Source organism: Bos mutus, chromosome 20, assembly GCF_027580195.1.
Source record: "Bos mutus isolate GX-2022 chromosome 20, NWIPB_WYAK_1.1, whole genome shotgun sequence".
NCBI classification, from domain to species: Eukaryota; Metazoa; Chordata; class Mammalia; order Artiodactyla; family Bovidae; genus Bos; species Bos mutus.
Genome location: NC_091636.1, coordinates 2,246,303 through 2,273,676, shown reverse-complemented (window position 1 = coordinate 2,273,676; position 27,374 = coordinate 2,246,303). Strand labels below are relative to the sequence as shown.

The 27,374-nt window shown below is 52.5% G+C and overlaps 1 protein-coding gene across 4 annotated transcripts in view; it reads right to left on the bottom strand.

Moving 5' to 3' along the window:
* The window catches only part of KCNIP1 (potassium voltage-gated channel interacting protein 1), a 408,630-nt gene that overhangs the window by 106,907 nt on the left and 274,349 nt on the right, over positions 1–27,374 (bottom strand). Inside the window, exon 1 of one of the 4 annotated variants that reach the window (XM_070357400.1) lies at positions 332–350. The exons of the other annotated variants lie outside the window; for them this stretch is intronic. The gene's annotated coding sequence lies outside the window, so the exon portion shown is untranslated. Of the gene's footprint in view, positions 1–331; positions 351–27,374 lie in introns of those variants that run through there. 4 annotated transcript variants of the gene reach the window in all.

The window sequence follows — 27,374 nt, the reverse complement described above, 5'->3', positions numbered from 1 at the left end:
AAAAGTGTCTGGGTCTGAAGTCTGTGTTGAGAAAAGGTGTTTATTAACTGATAATTTCTCTGAGGCTATCAGTTTTCAGTATCATTTTGAGTCAGTTTTGGTAAGTCTATATTTTTATAAAATTTTTTCTGTTTTCTACAGGTTTTCTAATTACTGCACGATGGTTGTTCAGAATGTCCTCTTAAATCTCTAAAGGTCTTATGTTTCCTTTTTTTCCTCCTAAAATTTGTTTATGCTTTCTGTTTTTTTTTTTTTTTTTTTGGTCGGGGGGGGGGTGGTGGGGCGGGGATCAATCTTACAAAAACAAAACTTTATCTAGAATTTTACTTACATTTACATTTGCTTCCCTGGTAGCTCAGCTGGTAATGAATCCGCCTGCAACACAGGAGACCTCAGTTTGATTCCTAGGTGGGGAAGATTCCCTGGAGAAGGGATAGGCTACCCACGCCAGCATTCTTGGGCTTCCCTTGTGGCTCAGCTGGTAAAGAATCTGCCTGCAATGTGGAAGATCTGGGTTTGATCCCTGGGTTGGAAAGATACCCTGGAGAAGGGAAAGGCTACCCACTCTAGTTTTTTGGCCTGGAGAATTCCATGGACTGTACAGTCCATGGGGTTACAAAGAGTCAGACACGACTGAGCAACTTTCACTTATTTATTTTCAAAAGTTAATTTCTCCTGTTACCTTTATTATTTACTTTTTCTTCTACTTTCTTGAGATTTATTCTGTTTTTTTTTTTTTTTTTCCTCTTCTAATATGTTGTCTACTTTGTTCATTAATTTTCAACCTCCCTCCTCTTCTTTTATAACTATTTACATCTTCAAGGCCAAGCTGCCCAGGGTTGGGGGTTCCCCTGAAGCCTGAGGGTCGCCCTGACTCAGCTCTGGGCCCCTGCTTCACCGCGATCATTGCAGCAGAGTGCTTTGCTGAACTGGTTGTGACCTGGAGGCAAGGGCAGGCCAGGACCTAAAAGAGCCAACAGGACCTTGGGCTGCCAGCCAGCGCCCTCTGCTGGTGCCCCCAAGCCTTCCCCAAACCCTTCAGTTTCTGGCAGCTGCAAACCTCAGCCGTCCTGAATTCTTCTCCCCTCCCTTGTCCCACAGAGCACTCACTCTGTGACCTGCCTGGCTGCTGGGGACACGGGCAGAAATCAGCAGTGGTCTGGGTTGAGAGCCAGGCGCTCGTGCTGCTGCTGTTGCTCAGCTCAGCCCTGAACAGATGCAAGTCTTGACTTGGCCTCTGGACTCCTCCACTCTGGTGCACTCTCCCAGAGAAGCCAGACAGATGCTCACAGATGTCAACACATTCAATCCCTGCTCAAAAGTCTACTGTGGCTTTTCCATTATGATTTATCCCATGAGACTGGATTTGGTTCCCTGCGTTACACAGTAAGACCCTGTTGTTTATCTACTTTAAGTTAATTGTTTGCATCTGCTGCTGCTGCTGCTAAGTCGCTACTTACCCCAAACTCCCTCCCCTCTTCTCCTTCCCCTTGGCAACCACAGGTCTCTTCTCTATGTCTGTGAATATATGTCTATAACTGAGTCACTTTGCTGGCCCCAACCAGGGATCAAACCTATCCCCCTCCCACTCCCCCTGCAGTGGAAGAAACAAATGTTAACCACTGAACCACCAGGGAAGTCCCTGCCTCCCTCTTAAAAGGGCCCTGTGATTACATCTAGGGCTCACCTGGATAATCCAGGAAAATCTCCCCATCTCAAGGTCCCAAACTTAATTACAGTGGCAAAGTCCCTTTTGTCCCATCAGGTAATAGTTACAGCTCCTGTTTGGAAAGCGTGACTCAGATTCCCGCATCTGGATTCATCTCTTCTTCACTGGCTGATCCTGAGTAACTAACTTGGTCTCTCAGAACCTCCATTTCCTCCAATAAAATGGAGATAGTAATCCCAGGTACAAGAAGGTTGTGGGTTTAAAGATGAAGTGGGATGATGGGAGCTATGGTTGAATATTGATTTGATTAAAATCTGCATCTGAATTTGCTTCTCTCAGATCCACCCTCAGCCCTCAGCTCTCCTGGGCTTGAAGCAAACACAGTAGATGAGGTTAAAAGAAAACTGAGGGGCTGGGATTTGAAGGAAACTTCCTATGGAACTCCCCCACACCTGTCCTTTATACGTGGCTGTGGGTCTCAGCCATCACTCTGATGAAGATACTGGGAAAGCAGTATTGGAGTCCGATGGAGGCCCCCTGTGGCCCCCAGGTTTATTCAGTGAGCTGGGACCCTTTAATGTCAGTGCCCCTTGGGAGACAGGCAAGGGGAGGGGCTTCGTATTCCACATGCTCCCATAGGCTTTGGAGGTCTATGACACTAGCAACAATGAGTCACGTGCCTAGCACTGTGTGCACACAGTTGGTGCTCAATACATGTGGCCCCTCCCCATTTTCCTCTTGCCCATCTGCTTCTTGAGAGCAGCCCCTGGGCTCTTGACGTCTTTCCCTTCTTAGGTCTAGAAAGAAGCCGTGAGGAGCGGCGGAGGCATCAGCCGGGATCCTCTGCAGCTCTGTTGGCCTGTGATGCGGCCAGCGGCTTCATGCCCTGCTCTCACGCATCTGACCAAGAGGGACTGGAGACGCCTCCAGGGGGCGCTGTGAGGACTGAGGGGGACAGGCGGCTCACACCCAGCCGGGAGGAGAGGAGGGCTGGGGGCTGACTCAGTGGCATGCTCAGAGGACCCGAGTCACCTCTCATAGGGCATCCTTGTTTGACAAGATGGAGATACACATTGACCCCAACTTCATAGACAGGCTTCCCTGGTGGCTCAGTCAGTAACGAATCCGCCTGCAATGCAGGAGACCTGGGTTCGATCTCTGGGTTGGGAAGATCCCCTGGAGAAGGAAATGGCAACCCACTCCAGCATTCTGGCCTGGAGAATCCCATGGACAGAAGAGCCTGGCGGGCTACAGTCCATGGGGTCGCAAAGAGTTGGACACGACAGCGTGACCTTCACTTTCACGGACAGGAGGGATCTGGGCAGGCTGCAGGGAGCAGGGGTGGAGGGAGAGGCGTGGTGGGGGGGCGGGTCTGTGCACCGAGCTAGGGCTGGTCCTGAAGGAGGGACACCTGCGGGCACCGCCTCCCTTTGCCGCCTGCTGTGCTGACGTTGTTCACTTCCTCAAGGGCTTTTCACTTAGTCTTGACAGTCACCAATCACCTTACATTATTTTCAAAGAGACTTTCAAAGTGCTTAAACATGAGCTTGCGGCTTCCCCAGTGGTCCAGTAGTTAAGAATCCGCCTTCCAGGGATGTGGATTCACCCCTGGTCGGGAAACTAAGATCCCACTGCTTCAGGGCAACTAGTGAGGCCGAGCACCACCAGGAAGACCCGGTGCAGCTCCCCACTCCAGAGACGAGGCATACTTAACACTCAGGGCCTTCGTGGGCCTCGGACTAGGAAAAGTACGTGAGGGCAGCAAAAGCTTTAAGGCACTGGCCTCTGCTCTGAAACGTTGGATGTTTCAGTTACCCCAGGCCCCCCTCCTACCAACCCTGAAGGCTTCTGAGCTCTTTTCCCAAAGGCCTCCTTTATGCTGGAAAAGACTCCATCTTGGGGAGGCTGGAGTTTATGAACAGAAACATTCCATAAATTTGATTTAGAGAGGACTAAGTCGACTGAAAGGCTGAAAACATCGCCAAGAGGATGGTGTTGCTCTTGAGTCTTGGCTGAGACCCAGGGGAGCAGGCCTCCCCAATACACCAGCAGACGTGAGGATTCAGAGTCTGGGCAAAGCACTGAGGGTGTGGGGTGTACCCTGGGGAGACGCCCATGCCGGCTAGGGAGGCTCGTGACTGAGGCTCAGGCTGTGTATGGGCCGCCGAACACCTACCTGGTCTGAGGGACATTTTATTTACTTCTCAGAGAGAGAAAATAGTCCAAATCCTGGGTTTCCCACCTCAGAATGACTTTCTTCAAGTGGAAGTTTGAAGATATCTGTCTCTCCTTTTGGGCTTTCTAGGTGGCGCTTGTGGTGAAGAACCCGACTACCAGTACAGGAGATACAAGAGACATGGGTTTGATCCCTGGGTCGGAAAGATCCCCTAGATGAGGAGGGCATGGCAGCCCACTCCAGTATTCTTGTCTGGAGAATCCCATGGACAGAGGAGCCTGGTGGGCTATGGTCCATAGGGTTGCAAAGAGTCAGACACGACTGAAGTGATTGAGCATGGACGCACGCACATCTTTCCCTTCATCTCGTCTTCCCAGTGGACACAGAGCCCAGGACGCAGCTGCCCCAGAGCACCCTGGGAGAAACCATCCTCGAGCCTTGGGGGGGCACCTCTTTCTAAAGCATCCTGAGAACAGTGAATCACACAACCCCAGCATGTCCTGTTCCCTTAAAACCCAGAGAAAATGAATTCCTCTCACACTTGGAAGAAACTGTCCCCAACTCCCTTTTAGGCAAGAGTTAGCCCTGTGCACACGACCCGTCCACAACAGGACCCCGTGGCCCAGAACCACGGAGAAGTTACAGGGGGTTGGAGGCGGAGGGTGTTACCCGCCAAGTCCTGAGGCTGCACACACAGGTCCCTCTGGAGTCTTTTACGCTTTAGTGCCACAAATCAAATGTCACTAGAAACCTGGCCTTTCCTCCACATCACAGTCCCCCCTCCTACACGCGCAGTGACTGGAGTCTAAAAACCGTTCCCGTCGGCTGCAATTTTGACATGAGGTGATGAGTGGGAGATGCAAAGCCAGGGATGGGAGACATGGCTAGTGGGATGCCCATGAGTTTGGAAACGGCTGAGGCTGCATGCCACCAAGGTCGAGGGTCTTTCGGAGCATCCACGTGGGACTGATGAGGTTCCCTCAAAGTTCCCTGCACCCTTCCAAACCGTGATGGTAGGTCTCAGCCATTTGAAGCCACCAGATGAAGCTCTTAAGAGCCAGTGTCATAGATCATGGGGAGATACTCCCTTGGAGCAGGCAGCCGAGTGCAAGCCACATGCACAGGCCTTACGGTACCTATGGTACCCAGAAGCCACTGTCCCCTCCAACCAAAAGTCACGCCTCCCCCAACCAAAGCTAGGGGCCCTCAGTGTGACCCTGAGTTTTGGCATCCTCTTTCCAGACCCAGAGAAGTCTCCTTTGGGACAGGAGAAACCCGCACATTGAAACCACCCTATCTGAGAATCGAGAAGCAATGAAGGACTCGTGTCTTACTGTGGCCGCTTTTGCTCCCAAACTGCCAGTGTGCCATCACACAGCCCTCCCGCTGGTCCAGCCTGACTTACCTGCAAGAGAGAACACAGATGGGATGACAGACACCTTCCCTGGGGACCAGCACAGCCTCCTGGAGGGCTCCAGAGCAGCTTCTCACACTGAGGGAGGATTGGCCCTAAAAAGGCCTTCCTCACAGCAGGGCAGAAATAGGGAAGCCCACATTTTCTCCTGCTGCCTTAACTTTGACCAGGTCAACAGCCCCAGAGAAATGTGATGAGGCTCAGAAATGGAGTCTGGAAAGAAGCTCTTGGTAGGGACACAGGGCAATGGAGAGGCCATGCCCTCAGGCCTCCGTGGGCACATGTTGGGAGGCAATAAACGAGAGCTGCCTTCTGAACTGGGAGGTGGGGACTTGCCTCTGCTTGAATCAGTTCCTTGGGGAAGGGAACAGTGGGGACCAAGATATATTCTCTTTTTGCACCCAGGGGCTTTGTGGTTCAGCGAATGTTGAATCCTCTGCACAGCTGCAAGCCAAAAGGAAGTAGCAATTCCAGGGTGGAGTTTGGATTCCCGCTGAAAGACGATGCTCCCCCCCGCTCCCCCCCCAATGCCCAGTTCCTGTGCATCCAAAGCAAGCAAGAGTCCATTCTGTTCATCCCATGCCAAGCTGCCTTTTACTGTTTCCCCTGTAGGATATTCCCAAGGTTTATAGTTCTCTAGACTACAAAGTCTGTTGGCATCTCAGGCAATGGCAAGTGAGGGCTGAGAGTTTTAAACAACCAGGCTTCTCCTCAAATATATCCACCCATGCCTAGCACACACTAAGATTTTATTAATAGTAAATGCTGTTTATCCTCCCTGATGTTAGGCTCCACTTCTCACTCAGTCTATAGCCTTGGTGTGTATGTAGAAAACTAGATATGCCTCTGTTGTCCAAAGCCTGAGGCACCAGTCAAAGACTTTCCCTGCCAGTTTTTCCTTTGGCATGATTAATTTTAACTCAGTTCTGGGTATTGACCTGCAGTTTGGGAGCACCATCACCCAGTACACAGCCTAAACCATAAGACAAGTAAGTGCTCATCTGAAATTCAGATGGCAGCCATGGGCTCAAGCTCACCTAGACTTAGCTGACTTTTCCATTCCCTGCTAATGTCGAGCACCACGCTGGGTAGGTTTCTGCCTCCCAAGCTTTCCCATAGCATTGATAAACTAATATCCATTGTGAAACTCTAGTGCCCACCACTTCCTGGCCTTCAGATCACTGTCCTTGTCTCAGAAGATGGGAAAAATATCTAATTCTCATATCAGCCACTCAGGAGTCACCCTTGGCATTTCCCTGGTCCCCATTTCCTTCTGAATTCATCACAGAGTTCTGTTGATTCTACTTTTTAAATCTCTCCACTGTCACTGTCATCTGTAGAATTGATGGCTGCGCTTGTGCAGCCATTTGGGGCCATGAAGTAACACCCATAGGTTGATATTGGCAGAACAGAAAGATAGAAGGAGCCTGAGTTCTTCGTGATTCCTTGAGGCTGCCATCCCAACCATGCACCACTTCCTCCTGCCTTCTTTAACATGTAAGAGAGAAAAACTTCACACTCTAGTGTTAGGTTATTTTGGAACTTGAACACATGCAGTTGAACCTCATCCAACTGAATCGGTGAGGTGGAGAAAGGAGATCTGACTTGTGAACAGCTGTATCCCGGGCTTCCCTGGTGGCTCAGATGGTAAAGAACCTGCCTGCAATGCAAGAGGCCTGGGTTTGATCTCTGGGTTGGGAAGATCCCCTGGAGAAGCAAATGGCCACCCACTCCAGGATTCTTGCCTGGAGAATTTCATGGACATGCACAGTCCATGGGGTATAGCAGGTGGAACACACATGACTATTGAATTAGAAAGTGTCAGGGAGACGGGAGGACAGGAAGGTTCCACAGGTGAGATTGGGCCGAGGAAACATGGGACGGAAGTTGTCACAACCACAGATGGCTGGGGAATTACTGAGCTTGGGTATTATATGTCCACCTGTATTACCTCAGCTGTATCACTTCTCACGATGATCTTATGAGTTTGATTTGTTTTATTAATGAGAAAAGTGAGTTTAGAGACATGATGTAATTTGTCAAAGGTCACATAGTTAATAGTGGATGCAGGATTCAACCCCCAAGAAGCCTGGCTCCAAGGTCTATCCCTGAAATACTGACTTCTGGAGGAGCATTTGTTTTTCTTAAATATCCAACAGAGATGAGTGTTTTTGTTTGTTTGTTTGTATTTTACAAGTTGCTGAAGTACAAACAGAATTGACTGTTAGTCCAGAAGAAAATCTAAAGATCATCTAACTAGAGCCTTATCATTATTATCATTATATAATATTAATCATTCAGTTCAGTTTGGTTCAGTTCAGTCGCTCAGTCGTGTCCAACTCTTTGCGACCCCATTAATCGCAGCACGCCAGGCCTCCCTGTCCACCACCAATTCCCGGAGTTCACTCAGACTCACGTCCATCGAGTCAGTGATGCCATCCAGCCATCGCATCCTCTGTCATCCCCTTCTCCTCCTGCCCCCAATCCCTCCCAGCATCAGAGTCTTTTCCAATGAGTCAACTCTTCGCATGAGGTGGCCAAAGTATTGGAGTTTCAGCTTCAGCATCATTCCTTCCAAAGAAATCCCAGGGTCATTATTAAAATAATTAACCAGTAACAGTAGAAGTATAATAGCATCTGGACTGCCTTTAGTCGAATACAGTTACAGTTTCCTGTGGAAACTTGTGAAGGAATAAAAGGTGGGTTGCGCCAGGCGAAGCAAGTTGTGGGACCCCAGGGAATCTAACTTGCTCTCCAGTCTAAACAACTCCCAAGGAAAGGTAGCCAGTGCTCTTGCTGCGGCGGCCGGCCCTGGGCCTTCTTCGGGCTGCTGCTGCCCTCTCCTGGTCATATCTGGAATTGATGAACGTCTCCTCCCAGCGCTGGTCGCAGGAAGCTTGACTCCAGCGAGAGGGTGCTGCGGAGGCTTCTTCAGTATCCACTGCTCCCACCGTCCTGTCTCGTTGTGTTGGGAAGGGCCGCACGACTTGTTAGGAGCAAAAGGAAGAGACCGCTTTATGTGGGGCTTGGTGCTCCCAAGAACTGCCCACGGGGCTGCTTGGGACCAGGAGAAGAGGAAGAACCAGACAGACTGGAGAGGGGTAGGGGGCGCAGAGAAGGAGGGGAGGGGGGAGGGGGGAGGAGGGGAGGGGAGGGGAGGGGAGGGGAGGGGAGGGGAGGGGGGGGGGGAGGGGAGGGCGAGGTCTACTGGGGATCCGGACAAGGTCACTATAGCCTTTAAGTGACAGACCTATATCCCAAATCCAGCAAATACAATTTCCATTTCATAGCTGTGGGTGTTCTTTGGAAGGAATGATGCTAAAGCTGAAACTCCAGTACTTTGGCCACCTCATGCGAAGAGTTGACTCATTGGAAAAGACTCTGATGCTGGGAGGGATTGGGGGCAGGAGGAGAAGGGGACAACAGAGGATGCGATGGCTGGATGGCAGCACCGACTCGATGGACGTGAGTCTGAGTGAACTCCGGAAGTTGGTGATGGACAGGGAGGCCTGGCGTGCTGCGATTCATGGGGTCGCAAAGAGTCGGACACGACTGAGCGACTGAACTGCACTGAACTGAAGACCTTAGATACTAGATGTGTGACCTTAGCAAGTTACTTGGCATTTTTAAGGCCCACTTTTCTCTTCGGGAACTGGGGGTGCTCCAGGCCATAGAGAGGTGCCTGACGGGAGTCCATGGGCCAGTATAGGTGGGGCACTAGCACAAGCCTGGCACGGGGTAGAGCTCAAAACCATGGAGCGGGGGCGGTAACTGTCCACAGCACGTCAGCAAATGGCTGCAGGAATCTGAAGCTGGTCGGGCTCCCCAAGGGCAGGAGTGAGGACGCTGGAGCCTGAGTTAAGGAAACAGACACTGTCCTCTGAAACGCAGACTAGAAACCTGCATCTGTAAGCCATCTCAACTCCTGCCTAAAATCTGGGTCCTGGAGGTTTCTGAGCACTCCCCCCACCCCAGGGGCCACTTTCCTTCATTCCCTTGGCACCTCTCACTTCCCCCTGGTTTGAGCCGAACAGAGACAGGAGAGAATAGACACATCTTTCTCCTGGCGGCCTGGTCCATTTTATTTGACATTCGTTTATTCAACAAATATTTCATGAATACCTTTTCTGGGCCCAGCACCATTCTAGGGGTCGGGGAATCAGCAGTGAACAGAATAGATGATGAGCCTGTTCTCACGGAGCTTATGCTTAAGTGGGGATAAAGGGAGATAGGAGACCAGCATGCTGTGGCTCGGCTCTCAGTTGTGTCTGACTCTGTGACCCCATGGACTACAACATGCCAGGCTTCCCTGTCCTTCACCACGGCCCCGAATTTGCTCAAAGTCATGTTCACTGAGTTGGTAATGCTACCCAACCATCTCATCCTCTGCCGCCCTCTTCTCCCTTTGCCTTCAATCTTTCCCAGCATCAGGGTCTTTTTCAGTGAATCGGCTTTCCACATCAGGTGGTCTAAGTATCGTAACATGTCAACAACTACAATATGTAATATGATAAAGAGTGAAAATGTCAAGGAGAAACGAAGGCACAGAAGCGGAGGGGAGGGGCTCTGGGTGCTGGGGGCGGGGAAGGCCAGCAACAGTCTCCCTAAGTGGACGTCTGAGCAGAAGGCGGTGGGAGCCTGAGCCTGCGGATGGGTGGAGAGTGCTGCAGGCAGAGCGTACAGCAGGAGCAAAGCCCCTGAGGCAGGAGGCAGGCACCCGTCTGTGGACCAGCCAGGAGGCTGGCGTGCTGGAGCAGAGGGAGGGGGGTGGGGCAGAGGCCCTGACGGAGGCCGGCGGCGATCAGGAGCCTGCCGGGCCTGTGCTCTTGGGGTGAGATGGACAGCACGGGAGGAGTTCTGAGCACAGGAGGGACGTAGTCTGGTTTCTTGTTCACAGTACCTCTTTGTCTGCTGGCAGAGAATGGACTAAGAGAACAACGAAGAGGCAGGGCAGAAGCGGGGAGCCCACTGGCAAGGCTCCTGCAATAATTCAGGGCAGAGAGGGGAGTGGCAGCTTCCTATGGGGAAAGCCTTGCCAGGCAGTTAGGGTCTGAGGACAAGCGGGAACAGGGTGGTAAAGCGATGTCTGAGCCAGTGGATCCTGGCCTATAGGACTCTCAGGGGCCAGGGAGGAGCTGGAAAGGACAAAGAATCCATATTCCCACTAGGTACCCATACACAGGATATACCTAACATGTGTATATATCTTTATTTTAATCTACTGTAGATGCTGTGGTCCTAGGAATAATGTTAATTTAAAAATGTTGCTGATACGTTGTCTGTTTTGAATGCATTCTGTAGTGGATCCTACCCATTGTTCTGTTGGTGATGTGGATGGACTGGGGGTGGGAGCCAACCCACTGCAGACACGGAGGGGGATTTTGCATGCAGACAGCCTGGTTTGCAGGTGGCTCTGCCACTACGTGACCTTGAGCAGGTTATTTCACCTCTGAACCTCCATGTATCCATCTGTGAAGAGGAGATGACAAGTCCTGCCCCGGGGCGGGCACTATTGTGTGTGGGGGCAGCACTAGGAATGCAGGCGGTGTTTACAGGAGGTGCTCGCTTTCTTTCCCTCCTCCTGTCTCCTAGAAGCCGTCCTCTGGGGATTTCCCTGGTGGTCCAGTGGTTAAGACTCTGCACTTCCAGAGAGCTCAAATCTGGTGCTCTATGACAGCCTATAGGGATGGGACAGAGTAGGAGGGGGCGGGAGGTTCAGAAGGGAGGTTCAATATGTATACCTCCAGCTGATTTATTTTGATATATGGCAGAAACCAACACTGTAAAGCAATTATCTTCCAATTAAAAAAAAAAAACCTGTACTTCCAATGCAGGAGGCTCAGTCCATCTCTGGTTGGGAAAGTAAGATATCACAGGCCAAAGCCAAAACCAAACCAAACAAAAAAATGGCCTCTGTTCTTGCATTACCACAGGCTTGCTAGGTGACTGTGGGGAGCTGTCCACCTCCTTGGTCCATCATCTTGTCCTGTACCAAACAGGGATAGTACTGGAAGGGAAATACCTCCAGAAGCCTGGGATCAGGAGGTGTGTGTGTCATACTGGCTGAGCCACGGATGCGGTCTCTGCATACAGAAGACCATCAGCAGTACTCTCCTTGTGCATGGATCAGAGGTGCTGGCCCAGAGAGCAGTCCCAGAGAGCTCATCCTGGCTCCAAGGCCTCAGGCCTCTGCAGGCAATGCGCCGTGGTCGGAGCTCTTCCCCTTGGAGCAGGTGGCCCGTTCTCTGCTTTCTGCGTCCCTTGTCCCTGTGTGTCCTTCCCGCCTCCGCAGGGTGACAGGCAGGCTTCCAGGGCCCAGGTCACTTCCTGGGTGGCCTCCTCCACTCCATACCTCTACACACCATCTCTACGCACAGTGATCCACAATTTCCATTTCCTGCCTGGCTCCCTCCTGAATGCCAGACTCCTGCTTCTGGTTGCTTTCTTCACATTTCCACTTCGATGTCTAACAGAACCCTCAGACTTTAAAGAAGACCCCTGAAATTTCCCTCCAAACCCGGCCTATGTCTCCCGGTGGCATTTAGTGAAACTATTCTCCCAGGTACTTGGACACCACTTTTGGGGACTTGCTTGACCCTGGTTTCTCTCACACCCACATCCCGTCCAGCAGCGTCTCCTGGCGGCTCCACCTCCCAAGCATACCAGAGACGGTCCCTTCTCGTCCCTCCACCCACCCCCACCACCTGCGCCTGGGGCTCCATCTCCCGCCGCCTGGGGACCCCCGTGGCCTCCCAGCCGGCCTCTCTGCCTCCATCATCCAGTCTCCTCACCGCAACCCGGTGATCCTTGCTTATAAATCCAAGTCAGCTTGTTTTTTAAGTTATATAAATTTAAGCCTGGAAAATGTCTGCTCAAAATCCTTCAATCGCTCCCACTTCCACCTCAGAACTGAACAAAGATCTTTGACAAGATCTTGTCTTGCCTGGAGACAAAAACTGGAGCAAAGTGGAAGCTGTACCTGCCTCCTTGAAGCCCAGAGTGTGGGAAACACAGCCAGCCAGGATGTAAACAAAGACCCTGCCGACAGAGGTTGGGGGGCGGTGGAAGGTCTTTGAAGAGGTGATATTTAAGACGTCAAAGAGACTGAGAACTGAAAGGGAGTCTTGAGACATCTGTTTTAATAATTCCTCCTACCCCGTTTAGAAATGGAGGGAGAATGAGCCCAGAGTGGTAAGGTGACCTGTCTGCAGCCACATAGCATGTCACCTACAGAACTGGGGTTTCAAGACAAGTATCCTGACAGTCTGGTTTGTGGCTGATGAGAGCTGGCCTGAAGCTGCAGTTCCTAACAGGGATGTCTGGGAATGCTACGAGACGTCAATCTTCTCTTATTAAATATATATATATACATAACACTAAATAAAAGCTGTATGCATCTCATGCTTAACATGCCCACGCCTGATGCGTTCTCTGATGAGCCATGGTGCGGATGTTGCCCACTGGATTAACGGTGCCTCTGTCCTGCCATGCGCCTTCACCCAGAGCCTCAGACCGCTCAGCCACGCTACCCGCTCCTGCCATTTGCTTAGACCAAAAAACTCCCTGCAGCCAGTCTGGGTTTCTGTCTCACCCGCACATCTGGTTTCTCAGCAAATCTGACTCCATACTTACAGTACATCCAGGATCTGGCCCCTCTCTTACCTGCTGCCTTCATGGTGGGGGCAGATGTCACCTCCCGTGAGGTCCCTGCAGAAGCCCCCGGGTGCTTCCTCGCCTCTCCCTGTGAGCCCTCAGCCCCACGCCAGTTCATCGGTCCACGCACAGCACAGTCGTTAACCTGCTGTCTGGGTTTCACTCCACACTCTCTGCTGGCTCCCTTACCGCCCTGCCAGCGCCCTGCAGGCCACACACCTTTGTCCTCCTGTCGCCTCCCTGGCCACTTTGCCTCTGTCCTCGCCTGGGCTCCCTAGCCCTACATTCCTGGCTGGGCACTGGCTGTTTATTCTGCCAGGAAAGTCCTCCCCCCAGAGACCAGCACATCCCCCAAACTGCTTCAGGTTGCGCTCCACAGACAGTCCTGATCACTCTAGCTGAAATTCCAGTTTGTTCCCTGCTTGAGTTTTTCTTTGCTTTTACAGCAGGATGGCCTACTTACTCTCCTTATCTTGTTGGTCGTCTGCATGTTAAGTAAGAGGTCTGCTCCCCGCAATGTTGCCCCCCAATACCCGAGTACCCACCTTCCCTAGGCTGCTCTTGCTCCTGGCACCTCGCGGCACAGATCTCAGCTCAGCCCGTCTTGTCCCCTTTGGACACCAGGTGGCGCCACACACCAACCCCTAGCTCCTGGCTGACGGCCCCTTGAAGGAAGAGAGACGCTGAGAATCTGCCCAGGAGAGGCCGGTGGCCTGACCCCACAATGAGAATGATCCTCTCAGACCTGGAGATTCACAGAATTCTTCCCCATGGAGGGGAAGGCCTCTCCTGGAGGCCTCTTCCTGGTTCGGTCTGGACTCAAGTTCCCTACACCAAACTCCAAGCCGCCTGTGGTTGGCCTACTGTGTGCTGGGTGCTGTGCTGAGTGCTTTTCTCCAGAGGCCCCATTAAACCCTCCCCATAGCTCCGGTCCCATCTGTAGACTTTGAGGAGCTTCCCTGGTGGCTCAGATGGTAAAGAATCTGCCTGCAGTACAGGAGACCTGAGTTTGACCCCTGGGTTGGGAAGATCCCCTGAAGAAGGGAATGGCAACCCACTCCAGTGTTCTAGCCTGAAGAATTCAATGGACAGAGGAACCTGGTGGGCTAGGGTCCATGGGGCCCCAAAGAGTCAGACACAACTGAGCAACCTTCACTCACTCGGATGTGGAAACAGGGGTTCAGAGAGGCCAGGTTGCTTGCCTGAGGTCACACAGCTGATGAGTACAGAGCTAGGACTCCAACCCACGCTCCTTTGGCTCAAAGTCAGGGCTCTTCCTCTCCCTCACTGGCCTGGAGAGAAGGCAAAGTCAGAAGTTGGTCCATCCTGAAGTTAACACGTTTCAGGAATCAAGGAGGGGAAATGACACTGATTTGTGCTGGCTGTTTTCTTTCATGTACTTACTGCCCACGTCCCTGACATTGCTCCTGCTGCTGCTGCTAAGTCTCGTCAGTCGTGTCCGACCCTGTGCGACCCCATAGACGGCAGCCCACCAGGCTCCCCATCCCTGGGATTCTCCAGGCAAGAACACTGGAGTGGGTTGCCATTTCCTTCTCCAGTGCAGGAAAGTGAAAAGTGAAAGTGAGGTCACTCAGTCGTGTCCGACTCTAGCGACCCCATGGACTGCAGCCCACCAGGCTCCTCCGTCCATGGATTTTCTAGGCAAAAGTACTGGAGTGGGGTGCCATTGCCTTCTCCGGTCCCTGACATTAAGGATATGTAAACTGAGCCCAGAGAGGAGGTGGTGCTTGCCCAGGGTCACACGGCACAGCTGTGTTCTTTCTCCTCACTTCCCAGGGCCTGTGCAGGGATGCTGCAGGTGGGATGGCAGAGCCGTTAGCAACCTGTGCCAAAGGAGGCTACATGCAGACAGAGATGGGCAGGCACCTTTCAAAGCCTTGAAAGGAAGCCCCACGGGCAGGGTGAGACCTGGGAAGGCACCTCCTTGGGCTGAAAGAGATAGGATTTGAAGAGAAAATGATAAAGAAGAATGAATGGTCCAGGAGGCCTTGGACACAGTCTGACCTCAGGGTTCTTCTAAGGCTTTCTGAGTCTCTTTCCTGTCCTGTCGCCCTGGGTATTTCTTTCCCTCCCTACTTTAAACTTTGATCAGATGCTTGTACTCTCGTCCCCCAGACCCAGATGAGTCTGGGCAGAGAAACGGGCAGGGGGACAGAAGGACAGGAAGGGAGAGCCTCTGCCGCAGGCAGGGCTCAGTGCCGAGGGCAGACGGCTGCCGACTGTCCCGGCCACTGGGGAGGCACAGCCCTGATGCTCTGAAGGTGTCTCCGGGGGGCGGCAGGGTGCTGCGTGGCCCGTCCTCGTATTCACTAAGTGCTGTCCCATCCCTGGTGAGGACCAGGGCTGTGAGCTGGCAGGCCTGGCCCGTCACTAGGCTGTCAGCAGCTGAGCCGGAATAACCCCAGGGCCTCACAGTGGGGAAGAGAGGAGCCAGAGGCCCCGGAGGAGGGGCTGGGCGCACGCGGCAGTCCCAGCTCCCGCCCAGGGTCTGAACGAGGTGCAGGAAGCGCTGTCACCACTGAAAGTGAAAGTGAAAGGCGCTCAGTTGTGTCCGACTCTTTGCGACCCCGTGGACTATACAGTCCATGGAATTCTCCAGGCCAGAATACTAGAGAGCCTTTTCCTCGGCTCCTAATGAAGAAAGAAAAATAAGTAAATCAGCAGTTTGGGGCCTGGCAGTTCCCTGTGGGGAAGACGGCTCTCCTTCTGTGCAGGGAGGTAAATGTGTTGGGTGTTTTTCTTAAATAAATTCCATCCAGGACAGCTTTTCTTTAGATCTCCAGATGCTTCTGCAAAGTCTTTGAAATGGAGAAGAGCAGAGACAAGTCTCTAAGGCTCAGACTTGCCCTGGGGTGCTGAAGCCATTCCTAGTCCCCAAGGGGCCATGCGTGTGGACCCCCGCAGTGCTTCCTGAACGTCTACTGGGGCCACACTTCTAGAGGCTCACCTCCGCCCTCAGGGCTGCCCTGGGGGGCAGGCAGTCTAGTGCCCGCTTCACAGATGAGGAAGCTGCCTCCCGGCGTGCTCCAGACGGGAGCTGCACTCTCAGGATCAGGCAGCCTCGAAGACATGATTTCACAGGGCTGACTGTTCCTGGAAGAGGGAACAGACACTCAGAGAGGTAATCCCCTGGGCAAGGCCACACAGCCAGTCACCGACAATCTGTGAACCTGACTCCTAATTGCGAAGGCGATGTGCCCTGCACTGTCCACACGCAACCTGTTCTCAGTTGCTTACATTTGGTATGAATGTGGGAAGGAGGTAGCCATGGAGAAGTGATTATCTGGACCCAACTCCAATCAGAAAGGCTCCCTCTGAGCCTCAGTTTCTGGACCTGTGAAATGGGAATGATGCTGAGTTCTGGAATTACATCTTTAAGACACAGTCTCACTGTCTGCTTCTTTTCTCCCATCCCTCCTCCCCAGGTAGCTGCTTCTGGGTCACAAGGCCACGCCTGTCCCCTTGAGGTATAATCACGTCTTGGGAGACCCCCTCACCCACCAGTCTCACTGTTCTGTGACCGTGCGTGCCCATTCACACCCCATCCAGTGCCTAGGCTGCTCCCTCTGCCTAGAGGGTCCCTTTCTTTTTGGAATTTTAAAATATTTATTTATTTTTCTGCTTTATGAGAAAATATTTACCATGTTTGATTAGAGTGCCCTTTCTTCTTGCTTTACATCCCTCCCTTGTTTTAAAGTTTACAGTGGCTCCCCTGAATCCCAGTACAGCCCTCCACATTCCAGTCATGTAACCACACTCCGGACTCCCCAGACGGGCCAGGCTCTTTCTCGCCTCTCTGCCTTGGCACTTGCTGCCCCTCTTCTGGGATGGTTTCCTCGCCTTGTGCACTGGGCGAAATCCTCTCCATCCATAAGCCCCAGCCCAAATGTCCCTCCTTTGCAAAGTCTTCCCTGGGCCACTGGCTCACCTTAAGTAGGGGCAACTGAGACTACACGCCTGGTTCACTTCTTGCATTCATTCACCAGCACATTGTAGGAACAGTAATCTTATGTTGATTGAGTCCCAGCGCCCAGCACCCTGAAGTATCAGCATCTTCCCATCCACCCACGAGGCACCAAGTAAATGCTTGCTGAGCCTTACTTCGTGCAGGGTCTAGCTTTAGACTCATTTCCTGATGGCGTGCTGAGTTTCCTGAGGGAGGGTCTGTGCCTGGATCACCTGTGGGTCCCCAGAGTTGGCATCTGCCCTCAAAATGGCCAGAGACTGTTTGCCTACTGATCACCTCACACTCACTCCTGCTCTTCCCTAGAAGAGCCAGCTTGCCCCTGACTCTGCCTCCCTACCCACCTTCCACAGGCCCAGACTGGCCCAGGAAGTGGGGCAAGTGTCCCCAGAACACTTAGCAGCCTGGGGAGGGTCTGCTCAGCACATGCCTGCCTCCCCTTCCTCAGCACCAGCCCCATTCAGACAGCCAGACAGACAGGCAGACAGACAGACTGATGCGTCCAAGTCCTCACCTAGGAACCAGTGGGGAAGGGGATCATTTCCTTTTATCACACCTACTGTTCATGGGGAATCTGGCCCATCTGGCTCCCCTTCCTTAGGTTCAGGTTTAATTCACTTCACAGATGTCTTTGGGGGTGCATTTGGTGTCCCCACGAGGTGTGCGTGTACTGGGGTGTGGCCGTGGAGGGCGCTGAGCATGGCAGCCCAGGCGCTGATGCAGCCCCACCGGGAAGAGGCCTGCTGTCCAGGGCAGCACGGGCCGGGCGCCCCTGAGTGGGTCTGACATCCTGAGCGCCGGGAGAGGCAGGGCTGCTGGGCAGACGGAGGGAGAGAGCAGCGGGATCGAGGCATCTGGCTGCCTCCTCTGGGCGCAGGGGCTTCACAGCTGCAGGGCCTCCCGGCTGCCTGAGGCCCTTCCTCACTCCTGCCAACATCAGGCAGAGGGGTCTCTGACTGACTGGCTGGGGACTTGGCTGTCCAGGCCTCTGCTCAGGGTAGGGCAGGTTCCCCCTGGACCCCTGAGTTTCAGCCTTACCCTCTGATCTCTTTCCTTCTGGCCCTGACCTAGAACCTTAGTCAGGAGTTCTCTGTGTGGACAAGCCCCCCTTACCCTCACCCCATGACTCCCCTTGTCAGAACCCAGGCCTGGAAGGAGTGTCTGTTTCCCAGGGCAGCGAGTTTAAGCAGCTGGGCCAGCAGGAGATCGATGCTTATGTCAGGGGTGAAGGAGGGAACAGATGTTTTCTGAACAGCAAATCCATAGATGCAGGAGGCGGGAGGGGATGGGAAGGAGGGACACAGCGCTTTCGCATTCTGGAGTGAGCCTGGGGCCTGAAGGAGGGACACAGCGCTTTCGCATTCTGGAGTGAGCCTGGGGCCTGAAGGATGGACAGCAGTTCTCAGTGGGGGCCGGGGGCACGGGCGAGCCTGTGGAACCGCCAGGTGGGCTCCAGTCCAGAGCTGCCCTTGGTGCCACGGGCTGCAGGCTGCAGGGAGGCGAGAAGGCCACGGGCAGGTTTTCCGTCTGACCCCTCAGTGCATGGTCAGAGCTCCCCGCCGGGGGGCTGGGGCCAAACCTGTGCTACTCAGGAACCCCAGACATGAATGCTGCCGATTTACCTTGAGCTCCCTCTGAGAAACACTCCCTTACCACAAACACATGCACTGCAGCACTCTGTGTGTGTTTAAATATTCACATGTTGATGGGTGTCTTAGCAGGAGCACCAGACTTGGAGTCAGACCATTAAATCATGGCTTTAGAGCCCGGATCCTGGGCATGGAAAATACCCCATGTTGCTTTTTATGACAGTTATGAAGAAATAAGTGCCTTTTTCTTTATTACTTGTGTTATTGATCTTTTTCCCCCAAACAGTGTTCCTGGCAGTTTCCTCACAGGGTCTTGTGGGGAGAAAGCAAATCCAAAACCTTCAGAGTCAGAGAGACTGAAGTTGAAATTTTAGCTCTAATGCCTATTGTGCAATTTTTAGGATGTTGACCTCCCTGAGCCTCAGTTTCCCCACTTGCAATAAAGGGGCTTCTGATAGGCATGTGCTGTATGAGGATGAAAGGCCCTGGCTTGAACAAGGGCTCAGTGGAGCCCGGGGTGGTTTGTCTGACCTCCAGGTCAGCGGTCCCCAGTCCTGTCCTGGTCTGTGGGCTGTTAGGGACTGGGCTGCACAGGAGGTGCGTGGCGGCTGAGCAGAGTTTCATCTGTGTTTAGACGCTCCCCACCACTCCTGCTGCAGCCCGAGCTCCGACTGCAGTGGGGTCAACGAACGTGACGCACTTAAGTTATCCCGAAACCAACCCTGCCCTGGGCCATGGAAAAACTGTCTTCCACGAAACTGGTCCCTGGTGCCCAAAAGGTTGGGGACCGCTGCTCTAGGGGATGCAGGGGTCTCAGTGTGTGGGTCTGAGGGGAGGGAGGGAGGGCTGGCCGCCCGGGGCATGATCCACAGTTCACCGTCCAGTTCACCGTCCAGGCCAAAAGCCCTGGGAGGCCCTTTTGGCTGCAGTCTCATTTTCGAATGCCGTGTGTGTGTGTGTGTGTGTGTGTGTGTGTGTGTGTGTGTACGGTGGGGTGGAGGGTGATCCCAAAGACAGAAGTTCCCCACGTGCTTCTCCACAAATGGGGAAGGAAGGTAGGGTGGGCCAGGCCGGGATCCGTGACACCTGTCAGGCGAGACCGGTCCTGGCTTCCCGGATGAAGACGTTCCATTAAAAGCTCTGACATTTACTGGAGAGAGAGGACACCCGCCATCCTCACGATGCTGAGCCGTTCGTTGCCTTGGGGTCTCGGGCTCTAGAATCCAGGGGAGCCCCCAGCCCCTCTCCTCTCCAGCCTATCCCGGCAGGAAGAGCCTGTCCCCACCTGAGCCTCGGTGCTGGGTGGGGCTGAGGGCAGGGGCAGGGGGCTTCCTCCTCAGCCCAAACAAGCCTCAGCTTTTTGGGGCCTCACTCAGGGAGGGCTAAACACCATAGACTGGTTCAAAACAGATCCTCCAAGCACTGTCTTCAAGTCAAATCAAAGTGCCCCATGCTTTGTTGGCTATCTGAGGGCCGGGAGCTGCCCCCAAGCTTGGGCACTGGGCCCACGGGGTCTGCCAGGCTCTTGCGCAGCAGCAGGAGGACCTGGAGTTTTGTGAGTTTTCTGGGACTCGCAGGGATCTCAGTCCTTGTCCAGCACAGCTTGGCATCTTGAGAAGCAATAGCGAGCTCCCTGGGGGTGGAGGGGGGCAGCCCAGGCTGGCGTGGGTCAGGCCCGCTGGGTGCTGGTCCCAGTGGGGAGTGCAGGGGGCTTGGTAAGGGGCAGAGGAAATCTGCCTGAAGGCGCTGGAGCAGCAGCGCCAGCTTGCCGTTCGGGAGGCCCGTGACCCAGCGGGGCCGCCCTGAGGCTTCTGTCCCAGGTGGTTCATGGGTGCAGGGAATGGGCTGGAGGGGCTCAGCTCAAGCCTCAGGCTGCTGAAGCGGGAAGGGATTAATGACCAGCCCTGGGAGCCAGACAGCCGGACCCGGAGAGACAGATGTTCTCCATTGTATAATATCTTTTTTCTCATATTGTTCAGGGCCATTACTAGCATTGTCACAGGAGCGTTCTTTGAGAGTCACTTACAAACAGGGAGTGGGCTATGCTGGAGTCTGGAGTCCTGTTCCTGCCTTCCCCACAAAGTCCACACACACACACACACACACAGAGTCAAACACTCACACACACACTCTCACACACACACTCACACACGCTCACACACGCACACACACACACGCTCTCACACACACACACTCTCACAACAGTCACACACACACAGTCACACACACATACACACTAACACACACTCACACACACACACTCTCTCACACTCACACACATACACACACACGCACACGCCCCACAGAGGAGTGGGGACAGCCAGGCTCACAGCCCACACTGGCCGCCCGGGAGGACACGGGCTGCAGCCAGCAGGTCACCTTCTCCCCGGAAGGCCGCCCGTCTGTCTCGGGCTCCCAGCCCACTGGGCTGAGGACATGTGCTCACAGCTTCACTGCAAAGGAGGCTGGGAAAGTAAGTGTCTGTTTCCCAAGCTTCTCGATAGGGAGGTGGATCCTGCCTCCCCTCATTAGATAGTGGAGTTCTCAAACCCAGGAGGGGTTTTCACAGGGCAAGTCCAGTGTCCTCCTCGGCCTTATCCCACGCCTGTCCTCCCACCGCCCGCTGCACACACACTCTCACACACACTCCACAGGGCCCCTCCGTTTGGTCATGCCCAGTGATGTGGTCCCCACCTTGGGGCTCTGCCTAAGCTCCCCCTGTCTGTGATGCTTGCACCCGACTTGCAGCCCCGTGGCTCCTCAGTGAGGCCTGAGCACTGCTGCTCAGTCCCCATCCCGGTTATGCTTTAACACTTTATATTGTCTTCCTGCCTTTCAAGCGCTTTGCACCTCCTGTAATCACTGTAACAGAAGGCAGATGGAGGCATCCCGCTGCCAAGGATTTTGGCTAGAGCTTACAATCTGAGGCAACGGCTGGGCAGTAACCCTAGCTGAATAAATAGAACAAATAAATACAGTTGTTGGATGCATGTTAGACTTGCTGAGAAAGTGGGATGGCTTTCATGACCATCATCCCAACCCAGTAATTCAGTGTACGAGAGAAGGTCAGACATTGTCAAGGAGATGGGGAAGGGAATTTGCAGGAGGAAGTGTGCTTCTGATTGTTCTCTTCCCCTTGAGGAAGGGGTGCTCCCTTGGGTCACAGCCCAGTGCTGGGGAGCCAGGAGAACTTCCCCCAGAGATGAGGGTGCCCATGTCCTGCCCTTCCTTCTCCAGGGGCTGCTAAGCGGCACGCACATGGTGCAGCCATTGGCCTGAAGCTTGGGTATAGAGCCCTTGAGAGAGCTTCCTGAGCCCATGGAGACTGGGGTGTCTGTGAACATGCGACTGCAGTCTGCACTGTCCTGGGGGATTCAGGGCTGGGGACCGCGCTGAGGTCAGGTGGCCGACCACAGAGACAGGGCAGCTGGGCACTGCCATTTGGTGAGGCGAGGATGTGCCAGCTTCCCACAGCCGGGGGCTGAGGGAGGTAAGCACGCTGGAGACATTTGCATGAGACACCCTCGCCCCTGCCAGGAGGGCTTCTGGCTGGAAGAGAGCACCCAGGCAGAGAGAGGCTGTGCCTGGTTGGGGGCAGGGGGCCAGGAGCTGGGGGCACGAGGATGGCTACAGAAATTCAGCTGACAAGGGCATCTACCAACAACAGACTGGGGGAAAGCCCTTCACCAAGGAGCCCCACGAAAGAGCCAGCATTTGGAGGCCAGAAGCAGGCATCTCCAATTTTGGCATTGGTTTGATTATTTTGGATGAATAGTCATGCAAAATGATTCAGATAGTCATAGAAACTTGGGATGGAATCTTCCTTAAAAATCCCCTAGGATATGGTACTAAGCCAGTGGTCTTCCCTTGGTCTGCAGTTCCATTAATGTTTGAATTTAGCATTTTGATGTTCTAAAAGGTAGCATTTCCTCAACTTCCCCATATAATTTCTTATAACTTAATAAATATATCTTCCTGACATCTAGCCTTTTCTCTAGTGAATCAACTCTTGACTATTCAGAAAACAGACTTAATTAGCCTTTTTTCCTTCTCCTGGCTCCATGACTACTGTTGAGATGTTAGACGGTTTCTTAGCACGCATTAAAGATGCAGTTAAACTCTGTGTTCCAATATTCAGTTTGGTTTAGTTCATTCTTTATTGGGCTTCCCTGGTGGCTCAGCTGTAAAGAATCTACCTGCCAATGCAGGAGATGCGGGCTCAATCTCTGGGTGGAGAAGATGCCCTGGAGAAGGGAATGGCAACCCACTCCAGTATTCTTGCCTGGAGAATCCCATGGACAGAGGAGCCTGGCGAGATAGAGTGCATGGGGTCGCAAGGAGTCCGATACGACTGAGTGACTGAGCAACAGCAACAACAGCAGCACATGACGTGACAGAACAGCCCTCCTGGCTGGGAGAAAGCCGCCAAGAGCACCAGCCGAGTCCAGAGACCCTGTCCCTCCTCAGCCACGCCTCCCTCCTGCCCTGCGCCAGAGCAGGAGGGCCAGGAAGGGAGGAGAGTCTGGGGATGCAGGCTGCACCTCCCCTCAGCCCCCCACCCCTGCTACGCCATCCCCGTCTGAGCTGAGGCAGTGAGAAATTTAAAATTGCATGTGAGACTGAAGTTCTAATTGTATGGGACTTTCAGCCACTTGAAGACTGAAATTATTCCTGAGATGAGAGCTGAAGTGATTGCAAAGCTAAGAGAAGAGCCAGAGATGTTGTAAAATACAGAGGGAGGGATATGAGAGACTAGAGAGTTGAAGAGTTTGGAGAAAATGAAGCTGTTTGTTATTTGTACCCCATTTGTGTTTAGACCAATCCACAGGTCTGTTACCTTCTGGGTCACTTATGTATTAATTCATTTCCTGCCTCCCCACTCCCACTTCACCCTGTGTGCTACAAGACCAGGAATCTTCTCGGCCAAGATCAAGGTCACTGCTGTGTCCTTAATACCTAGAACAATGGCTGGCACATAGTAGATGCTCAATAAATATATTTCAAATAAGGGAAAGGACAAATGTCCAAATACATTTATCAATATTGCTGTGACCTATTTTATTAAGTTGGTTGAAAATGTTATTTGATATTTGAAGACTGAGTTTCCCCCCAGTTAAACTGGCTTGGACTCCTCAACCCCAGGAGCCGGTCAGAAGGCTGAGCCACTGATCACCCAGCTCAGTGCATTAGGCATGGCTCTGTCCTCCAGCGACCAGCCACTAGGGGCGGGAGGCAGAGCCCAGGAGAGTCTGGGGTGACGCGAAGGCCGGGCCTGGCCTCCCCCTGGGACACAGCTGTCACTGAGATCCAGTTAAAAGTGGCTGCGGGGGCGGTGGCTCAGAGTGCATGATAGGAGCGCTCCTGATGCCAGATTAAGGACTTTTCCCAAGGACTTCCCTGATGGTTCAGTGGCTAAGACCACATACTCCCAATGCAGGGGGCCTGGGCTTGATCCCTGATCCAGGAACTAGATTCCGCAGGCCGCAACTAAAGATCCCCCATGCGGCAACAAGATCCCACTGCTGCTACTAAAGCCCCGTGCAGCCAAATAAATAAATTACAAAACAAAAAGGGGACTTTTTCCCAGAGCGCTTCCGTGGCCGGGTGCTTGGCCCTTCTGTCCGTCTGCAGGCCACCCGCAGAGGGCGGTGCCACCACCCCATACCCAGGGTCACCCTCCTGCCCACCCGTAGAGCTGCCTGCACCCCTCACTGCCTTACCCGGAGCTTTAGGAAGCGGCTTGCACATCTGCTTTGTTTAAGGGAAGAGGGCTGGAGAAAACAGGGTGTTTAGTGTCTTAGGGCTGCTGTAACAAAGTACCGCAAACTGGGGGCTTAAAACGACAGAGGTTTATTCTCTCTGGAGGCCAGAAGTCTGAAATCACGGTGCCAGGTGGGCTGTGCTCCTTTGAAGGACATAGGGAGGAGCCCGTCTTTGCTTCTCCTAGCTTCTGGTGGTCCTGGTACTCCTCAGCACTCCTCAGCTCCTCATATAGTGGCAGCAGAACTTTCTCTGCCTCCATCTCCACAGGGTCGTCTTCTTTTTATAAGGATGCCCGACACTGGATTTAGGGAAAACTCAGGATGATTTCGTCTCGAGGTCCTTAACTGATTACATTTCCAAAGACTCTACTTCCAAATAAGGTCACCTTTTGAGGTTCTGAGTGAATGCGAATTTTGGCGGGACCCTACACCCTAACCCCAAAGGACTCTTGATTGACGACCTACTTTGCCCTAGGGCCTGTGCAAGTCACCTGCATCCTCCAGTTTTCATTATGTTCCAACAAACTGGGAGACATGGTTATTGTTTCTTTTTTCTCCCCCAGAGGAGGAAACTGAGGCTCAGAGAGGTTCCCTGACTTTCATAAGTCACATGTGAACCGGGGTTGAGCTCAGGGCTGTCATCCTCCAAAGCCATCTATACTGGTTTATGAGAAGCTTGAGGACAGGGGTTTTGGCCTTATTCATCTTTTCATCTCTCTTCTCCCATCATTTCTGGAGCCATCACTCTGCACACTGATAGTTCTGAAAACTGATAAATAAGAAAGGGACCATTGACCTTGAGAAAGACCTGGAACAGGTGTATCACTGATGTGGTTGCAGAACCTTATGGTCGCTGGGTGTGTGGACCACCCCCCAAAAACCTCCTTCAAAAACCTCTGTGCTGACAAGTGACGATCTCTCATTGACTAGATGCTCCTGCTCCCTCGAGAAATCTTGCAGCCCCTACAATCTCAGATCTGTGCTAGCCCTGGAAAACAGGAAGGGCAACCATAATAATGACGATCTCTAAACAACAGTTACAATTTGTGAAATGCTTACTACCCCACAGGCCAGGCGTTTTGTACAGGCGTTATCTTGAAATCTTCATAACAGCCCATATAGGTAAGTATTATTATCCCCATTTTTGCATAGAGGTTGCATTCTGATCTGAGACTCCCTGACTTTGAAGTTGGTATTTCTGCACCTTTTTTTTTTTTGCTTCTTTTCAACTTCCCTGCCAGACGGACACCTTTGTACCACCACAGATTTCCTGGGCAAAGGGTGGAGGGAAGTGGGAAGATGCCGGAAGCAGAATGTCTAGGCTGAGTCAAGAGGATTCCTAGGTCCATGGGGAGGGCCCCCATACTGCTCTGAGTTTTAAAGACTTCAGAGAGAAAAAAACATCACTCCCCGAAGAGCCAATTAATGAAAGCTGATTTGCATATCTAAATTGGTTCATGAAAATTGTAACAAGCTCCTGGTGGACTTGGGGGTGAGGTTCAGGAGTGTTGAACACTTCAAGGAGATTTTTGTGCTAAGGTTTTTTATTTGCTTGTTTTATTTCTTCTAAAATTTAACTTCACCTGGCTTGAAAATAGAGAATCCACTAACTTGTGGATCAGGTGTAGATCCACTTCAGGCATAGTTTGATCACGACTTCAGCATCATATTCTATGCTGCTTGCCTCCTCCTCAAGTTAGTTTTGTTCTTGTAGCCAGTTCCTTCAGAGTAGCAAAGTGACTGTAGCAGCTGTAGTTCTCACTCTTGCACCAAACTCCTTCTAGAGATAGCTTTTCTCTTCTAATCAATAAACCAGATTTCTGAGCTTAGATCTTATTGAAGGTCATGTGCCTTCCCTGAACCAATGATTAAGGCCCAGGGAACTTATGGGATTAAACTACTGTGTTCAAGCCCATCGGAGAGCACTCCTCGAGCTACAGGTGAGATAATTACATCTCAGCTGCTACAGGACAGGGAAGCGGTGGGATGGGTGTTGGGAAGACATTTCAACCTCCTCTACAGAGATCTCCACGGGGAAGGAAAGTGGAACTGACATCCTTTGAGCATCTGCTGTGAATCAGACCCTTTTAAAACTTTGACAGCACATTGTACGGCAGGTGTTTTTATTTCCATTTTCAAGATGAGTAAATAGATTGAGATTCCCAGGTTTGTGGCTCTTAACACTCTTGCATCAGTAAGTAGTGGACTTTGGGTCTGAATCCTGGCCACGGGTCCCTGCTCCTCCCGTCTGCTGAGGGGGCTCTGGCTTCGTTGTCTCCCCTTCCTCTATCTCCTTCTTCAGACCCCTCATGCTTCCTAACACTTGGAACTCTGTGACTGAGGGATATTAGCACAGAGATCTGAAGATTCTTAACTAAAAGGTGGACAGAATCCAGCGTTGAGTGTGCCAGGGACTTGCAGGATCATCTCATTTTCCCTAGTGCCATGAATCAATATTTCTCTTACCAGGTTGTTAGATAAAGGCACAGTGAGGGCAAGGCATTTTATTAAGGCCACACAGCAAGCAATGAAGGATCAAGAACGGCAGGCGCTGGAAGGCCTGTGTTCTACCCATCTCTTCTCTCAGCTTTTAAAATCAAGTTTTACTGGCGTGTAGTTGCTTTACAGGGCTGTGTTAGTTCCTACTGCCCAGCAGGGTGAATCAGCTACGTGTCTACACAGAGCCCCTCTTTTTTGGATTTTCTTCCCATTTCGATCACCACAGAGCTCTGAGAAGAGTTCCTGAGCTTTAGGGCAGGTTCTCATTAGTCATCTAGTTTATGCATAGTATCAACAGTGTGCGTGTATATACATCAACCCCAAGCTCCTAATGCTCTTCTTTCAACCGCGTTTAAAGCAGCACATGGCATTTCTGGACTTGGAACTGGTGGACATTGCTGGCACCCTCAGCCAGGCTCCACAGGTGGGAATCACCTTGGCCAAGGCCCCTTTCAACCCAGGTCTGATTTCTGAGCTCCTCGGGGCCTGCTAGAAACTCACTCTAATCCAACAGACCTTATATGCCTCCAACCTACACATTCCCAGGAAGTTGTTTGCAGCCATCATCTCTTTAAACATCACAGCTGCTCTGTGAGAGGCGGGGCTCACTCTCCAGGGACCCAGAGG